The 9643-nt window shown below is 40.8% G+C and overlaps 1 long non-coding RNA gene across 2 annotated transcripts; it reads left to right on the plus strand.

Annotated features, from left to right (window-relative positions):
• The first annotated feature begins 1342 nt into the window (after positions 1-1342).
• Positions 1343-9028, plus strand: LOC139707314 (uncharacterized). Of its 2 annotated transcripts, none has more exons than XR_011708975.1 (3): positions 1343-1421; positions 6841-7125; positions 8621-9028. It is a non-coding gene; the product is annotated as an uncharacterized lncRNA (long non-coding RNA). The 2 variants fall into 2 exon arrangements; XR_011708974.1 differs by lacking the exon at positions 1343-1421 and adding an exon at positions 2220-2418.
• Positions 9029-9643: the final 615 nt, after the last annotated feature.

Genomic DNA, 9643 nt, shown 5'->3' on the forward strand with positions numbered 1-9643 from the left:
TGTGTCTACGACAATAAGTTGGATAGTTTTTTTTTGGTCCTGGAGATTGAACCCAGGCATGCTTAACCACTGAGCCACATCCCCAGCCCTTCTTTATCTTTAATTTTGAAACAGGGTTTCACTAAGCTGCTTAGGGCCTTGCTAAATGGCTGAGACTGGCCTTGAACTTGTGGTCTTCCAGCCTCAGACTCCAGAGTCACTGTGATTACAGGCAGGTGCCACTGTGCCTGACTAGTTAGCAAAATTTACCCCTCCTCCTTGATTTATTGAAAAAAATCACAGAAATTTGAAGGCAAAATCCATTTCAAAGTTTGCAGGATCCTCTTCTGATATCTGAATTCCACTCAGGCCCATTTTCCCATGTGGTTCTCCATCACTGCAGTTTCCCTTCTTCCTCCTCATTGTCAATAGACAGGGGGTTTCCACTGGACTTCCATATGTGACAGCTGGCTGGGGACTCTGTACTGGACTCATCTGGGACTGAGACTGGTGGTCTCCACTTGGTCTTATTCTCATTTTGGCCAAGTGTCTCATACATAATCCGGAACCTAGAGGTCCACCTGGACTTGCTTTTTGTCTCCAAAGTTCATATTCACTCAGGAAGAGATAGAAAGAATGTGATGAATGTCTTCCTGGAGCTTAGGTGGGAACGGAATCTTGTTAAGGCATCAAGACTTCCCTATTTGTCTGCTATTAAAATTCTCATCTGTGAACATCTGTGAGTCAGTTGGGAACCGACAGCTTTCAGCTCCTTTAAGGCAGTTAGGATACACTATTACTTCTTTCTCCCCAGCATAATGCCTTACAAATAGGTGTTCAGAAACAGCTTGAACTGAATCCTGAGATTTCAGCCAAAAGTGGTGACACATGTTTCTGAGAAAAAACAATTTAGCACCTTTAACAAGATTTTAGTCTCTATTTCTCCCTACTCTCTTCCTACAAACTTTATTTCTTTGTTTTTCAGTTCTTTCAACCTCTGCAAATTGAGGGCAAAAACCCACTTCTACCTTCCTAGGAGCACAGCCAGGATGAAATTTATTTTGATGAAGGATAGAAAAGAAAAAAGTTTTGTGGGAAGCCATTCTCACACATGATTGAGCTACTTCCCTGGCTGGGTGTGAGGTGCTCAGACCAGCTGTGTCCGAGCTTTCCCCACCCTTCCCAGATGCGAGGGCCTGTCCTTGTGGGGGTAAGACTGACCACTGACCTGAAAACCAATCACTGACCCTGACCTTGGAATGCTGTCCCCCTCAACCTTCATTGGATGGAATTTCCCCTGAATTTTTTGTTCCCCAATAAAAGCTCACTCTCTGGTGTGCTTCCTCCTCTCTCCTGCTGGTCTCTTGTGTAAACCTCGCTGACCTTCAGGTGGCTAGAGGCAGGAGCTAGGAGGAGCCGTCTCTGAGCTGGGCAAGAAAAAGGTAATTTGAGAGTTATGTGTCTTTAATTTGATCTCACTAGTTAGTTTATGGCAGAAGTGGCGCCCAAGAGGGGACATATTAGATTAACTAGGTTGGGTGTGAGCGCGCTATAGAAATAAGGAATTGGTGACATTTAGGGGTCACAAAAGTACCAGGAGGTACTGAAGCGACGAGACGTTAAATTATTAATAATGGGAAATTCGACTTCTACTGATAAGGACATGTACTTGACTATTTTAGAAACGATAATTAATCAGAAAGGAAGGCAAATAAAAAAGACTCACTTGTTACAATTCTTAAAGGTTGTAGGTGAATTTTGCCCTTGGTTTTGTGACCAAGATTCGCCAAATTTACATACTTGGGACAAATTAGGAAGGAAATTACATAAAATCTGCCTTTCTAATGAATTACCTGGAAATTTTGATAACATTCAAAGAGTATGGACTGCTTTAGAAATTTGTCTTTTTGATTACATGGGCCATAGTCCATGGCCCCCTGAATATCTGTTGAAGGGTATTCAGAGAGCCATTAAGTCTATTCAAATGGAAAACCTGTCTGAGGCTAAGGTAATCTCCCTTCCCTTAAGCCCGATGAAGACAAAAGCTCTCGGGGCTAAACCGAAAGTGAGAAATGTAAGCTTGCCTGAAGTGAGTCAGGGTAACTTGGAGGAAGATCATAGAGACAAAGATCATAGAAAGGAAGCCTCCGGAGGTATAGATAGTTCTCTTCCCGGAGGGATAGAAAGTAATCCTCCTGGAGAGGAAAATCCAGAAGAAATTCCTAGAGAGGTAAAGAGCCCTTCTCCACCACGTGGCTTACAAGCCCAATTTCAAAATGGCGACAGTGAAAATTCAGCTGAGGAGTCGCAGTCTGAGGGAGAGGAATCAGACATTGAAATCCAGGACTTGCGGGGACATTTTAACAGGCTGCGTTTAACACCGCCTGCCCAGGCTATTAGAATTCGGCCATTGTCTGCTAAAAGGACAAAATTTAACAGGTACTCTGAATTAACATCGACTTTTCTTACCCCGTTCCAGCGAGGTATTAAGAAGGCACAGGAAGCGGGGGAGGACATTAGCGAATTTCAACTTTTCCCAGGTTTTGAGCAGATTGATGAACAGGATCAGCGGGTTCGAGTCCACGCGGTAATTCCTTTTAAGAGTATCAAGGAATTAAAGAGCGCTTGTGAGGTTTACGGTCCAAATTCACCTTTTGTGCAAAATTTGCTGGAGGCTATTGCTTCACAACCGCTCCCACCGAGTGACTGGGTTTCGTTAGCTAGAGCTTGCCTGAGTGGCGGGGATTTCTTGCTTTGGAAGTCCTACTGGTCTGATTTTTGTGCTAAACAAGCAGAAAGGAATAGGAGACAGAATCTCCAGACACCAGTGGAAATGCTTTTAGGAACGGGGGAATTTACCGATTTGAAAAGACAGTTAAATTATGAATTTGCAGTATATGATCAGATAACTGCTTGTGCCAAACGTGCCTGGAAACACATAGTTTCCAAAGACCAATCTAATTTAGTTCTAACTAAGGTTAGACAAGGTGCTAGTGAACCTTATTCTGATTTTGTAGCAAGACTGTATCAGACAGCCAACCGTTCCATAAGAGACCCAGGCGCTTGTGAATTCATTGTTAAACAATTGGCATTTAAAAATGCAAATAAATATTGTCAGGATGTTCTCAGACCCCATAGGAAAAAAGGGACAGTTTCTGAGTTTATCCGTTTGTGTTCTGAGATCGATTCAACTCATCTACAAATAGTAATGTTAGCTGCTGCATTAAAACAAACTTTGCAGCCACAGGAATTGGCCCGAAAACCCCGCGGGAGGTGCTATCTCTGCGGGAAACGTGGTCATTTCGCGCGAGAATGCCATACTCGTAATTTTAAGTCCAGGGCTCCCTCTGCTGTTGATAGTAAATATTACAGGGCTCAGCCCCACGTGGTGGATCCAGATGGCGCTGATCAGCCCGCCTTCTTGTCCTCATTTCCTCCTGGCAGGAAAAAAAATAAAACTTCCAATCAGCCCTTCCCTTGCCCTTCCCCGGTCCCACCAAAGAAATGGGGAATTGGAGGAGGGGTCGCACAATTTGACGTCACTGGCAATGACCATGGCAGGCTGCCATTTCTACCGGAATATAAATCACAGATAGTTTCCTTACGACCCTCAATGACAATTGAATTAAATCCTGAATCAGGGCCAAAACAAATCCCTACTGGGATTTTCGGGCCACTCCCTGAAAAAAGTATAGGTTTAATTTTGGGACGTAATAATTTAAAAGAGGCCATCGAGGTAATACCTGGAGTAATAGATTCTAATTTTAAAGGACAATTAAATGTTGCTCTAAGGTCCAATTATGCCCTACAGCTTACTCCAAAAGATACATTTGCCCAATTAATTTTATTACCCTGTGATTCAGATGAACACCCTCAAGTAAATTCAGTTTCCAAACCGCCAGACAGAATGTACTGGTCTCAATTAGTGCGACAGGAGAGCCCTTTACTGGAACTTAAAATTAATTATAAAAAAATCAAAGGAATTCTAGATACTGGGACAGATATTTCTATTTTTTCTAGTAAATTCTGGCCTAGGAATTGGCCCTTACATGTAGCACCAGCTAACCTAGAGGGAATTGGACAAATTTCACAGCCTGCTCAAAGTGCAAATTATCTCCGTTGGGAGGATTCTGATGGGAACAGTGGAGTTTTTAAACCTTATGTGTTAGAGTCCTTACCAGCAAACCTATGGGGAAGGGATATTTTAGCTAAAATGGGATTGTTATTAGTAACTCCAAATTCTATAAGATCAATTGAGGAAGTTAAGCAGGGTTTTTTTCCCGGAGATGATAAGAAAACCTTTCAGGGAGAGTATCTGCTTGAAAACCAGTCTCCGCAACAGAGATTAGTAAATACTCCAAAACAAAAGTTTTATTAGGGGCCCTTAGTGTTTCCCCGATCCAAAAGACAGCTGAAAAGATCACCTGGCTCACAGAGGAGCCTATATGGATTTCTCAGTGGACCATCTCAGGAAAAAAACTTAAAGTAATTCATAGGTTAGTTGAGGAACAACTTCAGGCTGGTCATATAGAGCCAACACTTAGTCCTTGGAACACCCCCATTTTTGTTATTAAGAAAAAAATCAGGTAATTGGAGATTACTACAGGATTTAAGGGCGATAAATCATGCAATTCAGCCTATCGGATCCTTACAGCCAGGACTTCCTTCCCCCACAGCCATCCCTTTAAACTATAGCTTGATGGTAATAGATTTAAAATATTGCTTTTTCTCTATAAGGTTACATCCTGGAGATTGTGAAAAATTTGCCTTCACTGTCCCAGCAATTAATTTTAAAAAACCTGTTAAAAGATATTGCTGGAAAGTACTCCCCCAGGGAATGCATGACAGTCCTACCTTATGCCAGAAATATGTAGATCAGGCGATAGCTCCTATAAGAAATAGCTTTCCTGAATCGTATATTATTCATTTTATGGATGATATATTATTGGCTCATGCTAATCCAGAGGTACTTTCAGAAATTTTTACTCAGTAAGAGGCTTCACTTACAGCAATGGGTTTATGCATTGCTCCTCAAAAAATACAAAAGATGCCTCCTTTTCAATATTTAGGTCAGATAATTCAAAGACGTACAATCCGTCCACAAAAATCTTCAGATAAAGGTTAAGAAGTTACATACCCTTAATGATTTTCAAAAGCTATTAGGAGATATTAATTGGCTGAGGCCATCCTTAAAACTAACTACTTCTGATTTGAGTCCTTTATTTCAGATATTACAAGAGAATCCTTCCCCAACATCTCCACGTCAGCTAACAATAGAGGCTAGAACAGCTTTTAAAAAGGTTGAAAGTGCAATTAGAAATGCACAACTTACTAGAGTTGATCCTAAAGAAATAGTGTATTTATTAATATTTCCAACTGAGCATACCCCAACAGGAGCCATACGGCAAAGATTGGGAGTTATTGAGTGGATTTATTTAGCCCACTCCCCTCAAAAAACATTGATTCCTTTTCATGACTCTATTGCTCAATTAGTAATTAAAGGTAGAGCGAGAGTTTTACAATTAATTGGATCTGAGCCTGATATCATAATTATTCCATTTTCTGTTCAACAAAACAATTGGCTTTTTCAAACTTCTAGAGCTTATGACAGATAGCTTTTGCTGATTTTCCTGGCCAGATAGATAGTCATTACCCTTGTGATAAAATTATTCAATTTGCATCATTAACACCGCTTATTTTTCCAAAGATTGTACGTGCCCAGCCCATAGATGGAGCCCTATCTGTTCACTGATGGTTCAAGCTCAGGTAAAGCAGGTTTTTATAGTTGTGTTCACACAGAGGTAATGCAAACTTCATATACTTCTGCCCAAAAAGCGGAACTTCAAGCCCTCATTTGTGCCTTAAATTACCTTACAAATGAGCCTATTAACATTTATTCTGACAGCTTATATGCAGTCGAAGTTACCAAAAATATTGAAACTTCAGTTATTGGGATATACTTCATCACAAGAGTTATTTAAATTATTTCATAATTTACAAAAGGCAGTACAAATGCGAAAATACCCATGTTTCATAGGACACATACGGGCTCACACTAATCTTCCAGGACTTTTAGCTTCAGGTAATGACAAGATTGATAAATTAGTAGCTGTTTGTCAACGGATGTCTCCATATGATTGTGTACAAGCTTCCCATTCCTTACATCATCAAAATGCTTCTAGCTTATGTAAAAAATTTAATATTACCAGAGAACAAGCTAGTCAGATTGTAAGTCACTGCCCTAAGTATGTCATTCATTCTCCATCTTTGCCATCAGGGGTAAATCCCGGTGGATTAAAACCAAATCAAAATATGGCAAATGGATGTAACTCATATTCCTCAATTTGGTAAATAATGTTTAGTTGATGCACATTCCAGATTTATTTTTGCCACAGCACGTACAAAAGAAAATACTCAACATGTAATTTCTCATTGCCCAGCAGCCTTTGCTGTGTTAAGGTGCCCTTTATAGATTGAAACAGATAATGCAAAAAGCTTATGTAAGCTCTTCTTTTCAACAATTTTGCCAAGAGTTTCAAATTAATCATAAAACAGGAATGTCTTATAACCCCCAAGGTCAAGCCATTGTGGAACGAGCTCATTTATCTATTAAGCTTCAATTACAAAAGTTAAAAGGGCAGAATAGGCTTATGACTCCCCAAAATAGCCTCAACCATGCCTTGTTCATTTTAAATTTTTTAAACTGTGACACAGAAGGTCACACTGCAGCTGACAGACATATGTCTCCTGCAGTAACAGGCCCTTTAGGCAGAGTTTTGTGGAAAGATTTACAGACTGGTCAATGGAAAGGCCCAGACCCAGTGATTATGTGGGGCAGAGGTTATGCTTGTATTTTTCCAGAAGGGGCTTTTCGTCCTATCTGGGTGCCTGAACGTGCAATCAGACATGGAAGAGATAGAACCGAGGTTCAAGCGACTGAAGATCGACCCGGAGAAGCCCCCATTCAAAAGGAAGAGATATCGGAAAAAGACAAAGAGAAACCAGATTGACCCAGCCGAAAAGCTGATTTCATGGGAAGACGTGAAGAAGCTAACAACACAGGCTTCCCGAATAATTCGACTCCTAGGAAAAAACAAGACCCCAGTGATGATGGTAGCTACCGTGATTGCCCTGCTGGGCTGTCAGGTAAAGGGGGGCCAAGCAGACACTTACTGGACATATTTCCCAGATCCACCCCTGGTACACCCAGCTGTGTGGACTGGAGAATCTATTCCAGTGTTTACTAATGACTCATTCATGATGGGAGGATTTACAGATACTCATATTACTCCCAATCATGTGACTAGATTTAATTATTCTGGCTACAGTGCCCAATTACCTTTGTGTCGGTCCCACGATAAACATGCTGGCTGTCTGAAAGTATCATTCGAGGAAAAGACAGCGATTGGTAGACCTAGACTGACTAGTCATACTATTTATGGAGACTTAAAACCTTATACTAGATCAGTAATTAAGATGGGACTTTCCCATAACAAGCCAGTCATTTCTGCAAAACCTCCACGGATATCCCACTGTCCCAGTAGTTCTGCGATTGAGATTGGCACCTTTCCTAGATGGATGGATTGTGTAAATACCTTTCCTGTACAACATAAGGTGTCTAAAGATAGTGGGTATATTTTAGACTGGTCTCCAAAAATTGATAAGAGACAATTACGAAGAAATTCTGCTATGACACCTGCAGGATTTGTTAGTAATATTTTAACATATAGTGAAGGTGGTATTCAAAAAGATGTTTGGCATTTAATTGCTACCTCAGAATTCTTATATTTTACAGACAAGCCTTTACCAAAATTTGTTGGCAAGAACGGTAAGGAGGAATCTTGCTATGGCTTACGAGCCTGTGTCCAATCTCCTTACGTTTTAATTATTGGAAATGTAAAAGTTAAATGGATAGATGAAAGATATGTTGTTACATGTAACAAATGTAACCTAACCAATTGTATTACTAGGTATAATAGAGGAAAAGGAGTGCTAATATTTCAGAGCCATGGTACGCTGATGCTGGTTTTCAAGTCTTACAGTAAATCCATGCCCAGCTAGCGAGACCTAAATGTGCTTTTGGAATTATAATTGTTGGTGTTTTAGCGCTGTTTCTTTTATTGCATCCAGTGTTACTGCCTCAATAATCTTATCTCAAAATATTCAACATGCAAAATTTCTTAATTTAGCCCAAAATACTTCCAAGGCTCTGCATAATCAAGTAAATATTGATGAAAGGATTGAGACTAAGTTAAACGCCTTAGAGGCGACTGTTATAGACATAGGTAATGAACTTTCAGCTTTAAAGTTTAAGGAAAGGCTTAAATGCCACGCAAATTATAAATATGTGTGTGTTACAGCTGCCAAGTACAATGCTTCTCTCTGGGATTGGGAGAAGGTTAAGAACATTTGTTAGGTATTTGGCAAAATAATAATAATAGCTTGGATCTTTTGGAACTTCACCACCATATCCCAGAAATTCAAAATAATAGAGCTGATTTTTCAGATCCTTCTTCTTTGGCTAACCAAATATTGAAGGAGTTAAATGGATTTAACCCTGGAAATATTCTTAAACACTCAGCCTGGTACATTATTGGATTGTTCTCTTTGCTGTTAATTCTCTTTTGTGTTGTAATTATAGGATGGTGAGTCTTCGGAGCAAAAGTGTAGAGCTTTCTTACTGTATCGAGAGAGTAAATCATCGCCTGATTTTTAAAAGAAAAAAGGAGGGATATGTGGGAAGCCGTTCTTGCACGTGATTGAGCTATCTTCCTGGCTGGGTGTGAGGCGCTCAGACAAGCAAGCTGTGTTAGAGTGTGGGAAGCCATTCTCGCACGTGATTGGGCAACTCCCAGATTGGGTGTGAGGCGCTCTGGCTAAACTGTGTCGGAGCTTTCCCGACCCTCTCCTGGTGCGAGAGCCTGTCCGTGTGGGGGTGTGACTGACCACTGACCCTGACCTTGGAATGCTGTCCCCCTCGACCTTCATTGGATGGAATTTTCCCCTGAATTTTTTGTTCCCCAATAAAAGCTCACTTTCTGGCATGGTCTCTCTCTCTTGCTGGTCTGTTGTGTAAACCTTACTACCCCGTCAGGTGGCTAGAGGCAAGAGCTGGGGGAAGCTGTCTCTGAGCTGGGCAAGAAAAAGGTAATTTGAGAGTTATGTGTCTTTAATTTAATCTCACTAGTTAATTTCTATGTTTCGAACCTCTAGTATGAAGCTAGCGTGCTGGTCGCGTGGCAGAAAATTTGAAGAATGCTTAACTTCTGATGTACATTTATCACTTTGGTGACCATGCCCCAGTAGGACTTACCATATTTCTGCAGGTGGTTGGCCAGAGAGAAAGCCATAGCTTTGGAAGAAAAAGAGTTCTTTATTGTGATTAAAATTTAGTTTCCTTACATTAAAAAAAAAAAAAGAATCAAAACAAGTATAAAGAATGCAGACTTGAGCCTGGCATGGTGCTGCATGCCTGTAATCTCAGCAGCTTGGGAGGCTGAGGCAGGAGGATCATGTGTTCAAAGCCAGCCTCAGCAAAAGCGAGGCACCAACAACTCAGTGAGACTCTGCCTCTAAATAAAAAAGGCTGGGAGTGTACCTCAGTGGTAAAGCACCCCTGAATTCAAATCCCCAGTACCACCACACAAAAAAAGCAGATTCAATC

The sequence above is a fragment of the Marmota flaviventris genome, chromosome 10, assembly GCF_047511675.1.
Source record: "Marmota flaviventris isolate mMarFla1 chromosome 10, mMarFla1.hap1, whole genome shotgun sequence".
Lineage (NCBI taxonomy): Eukaryota > Metazoa > Chordata > Mammalia > Rodentia > Sciuridae > Marmota > Marmota flaviventris.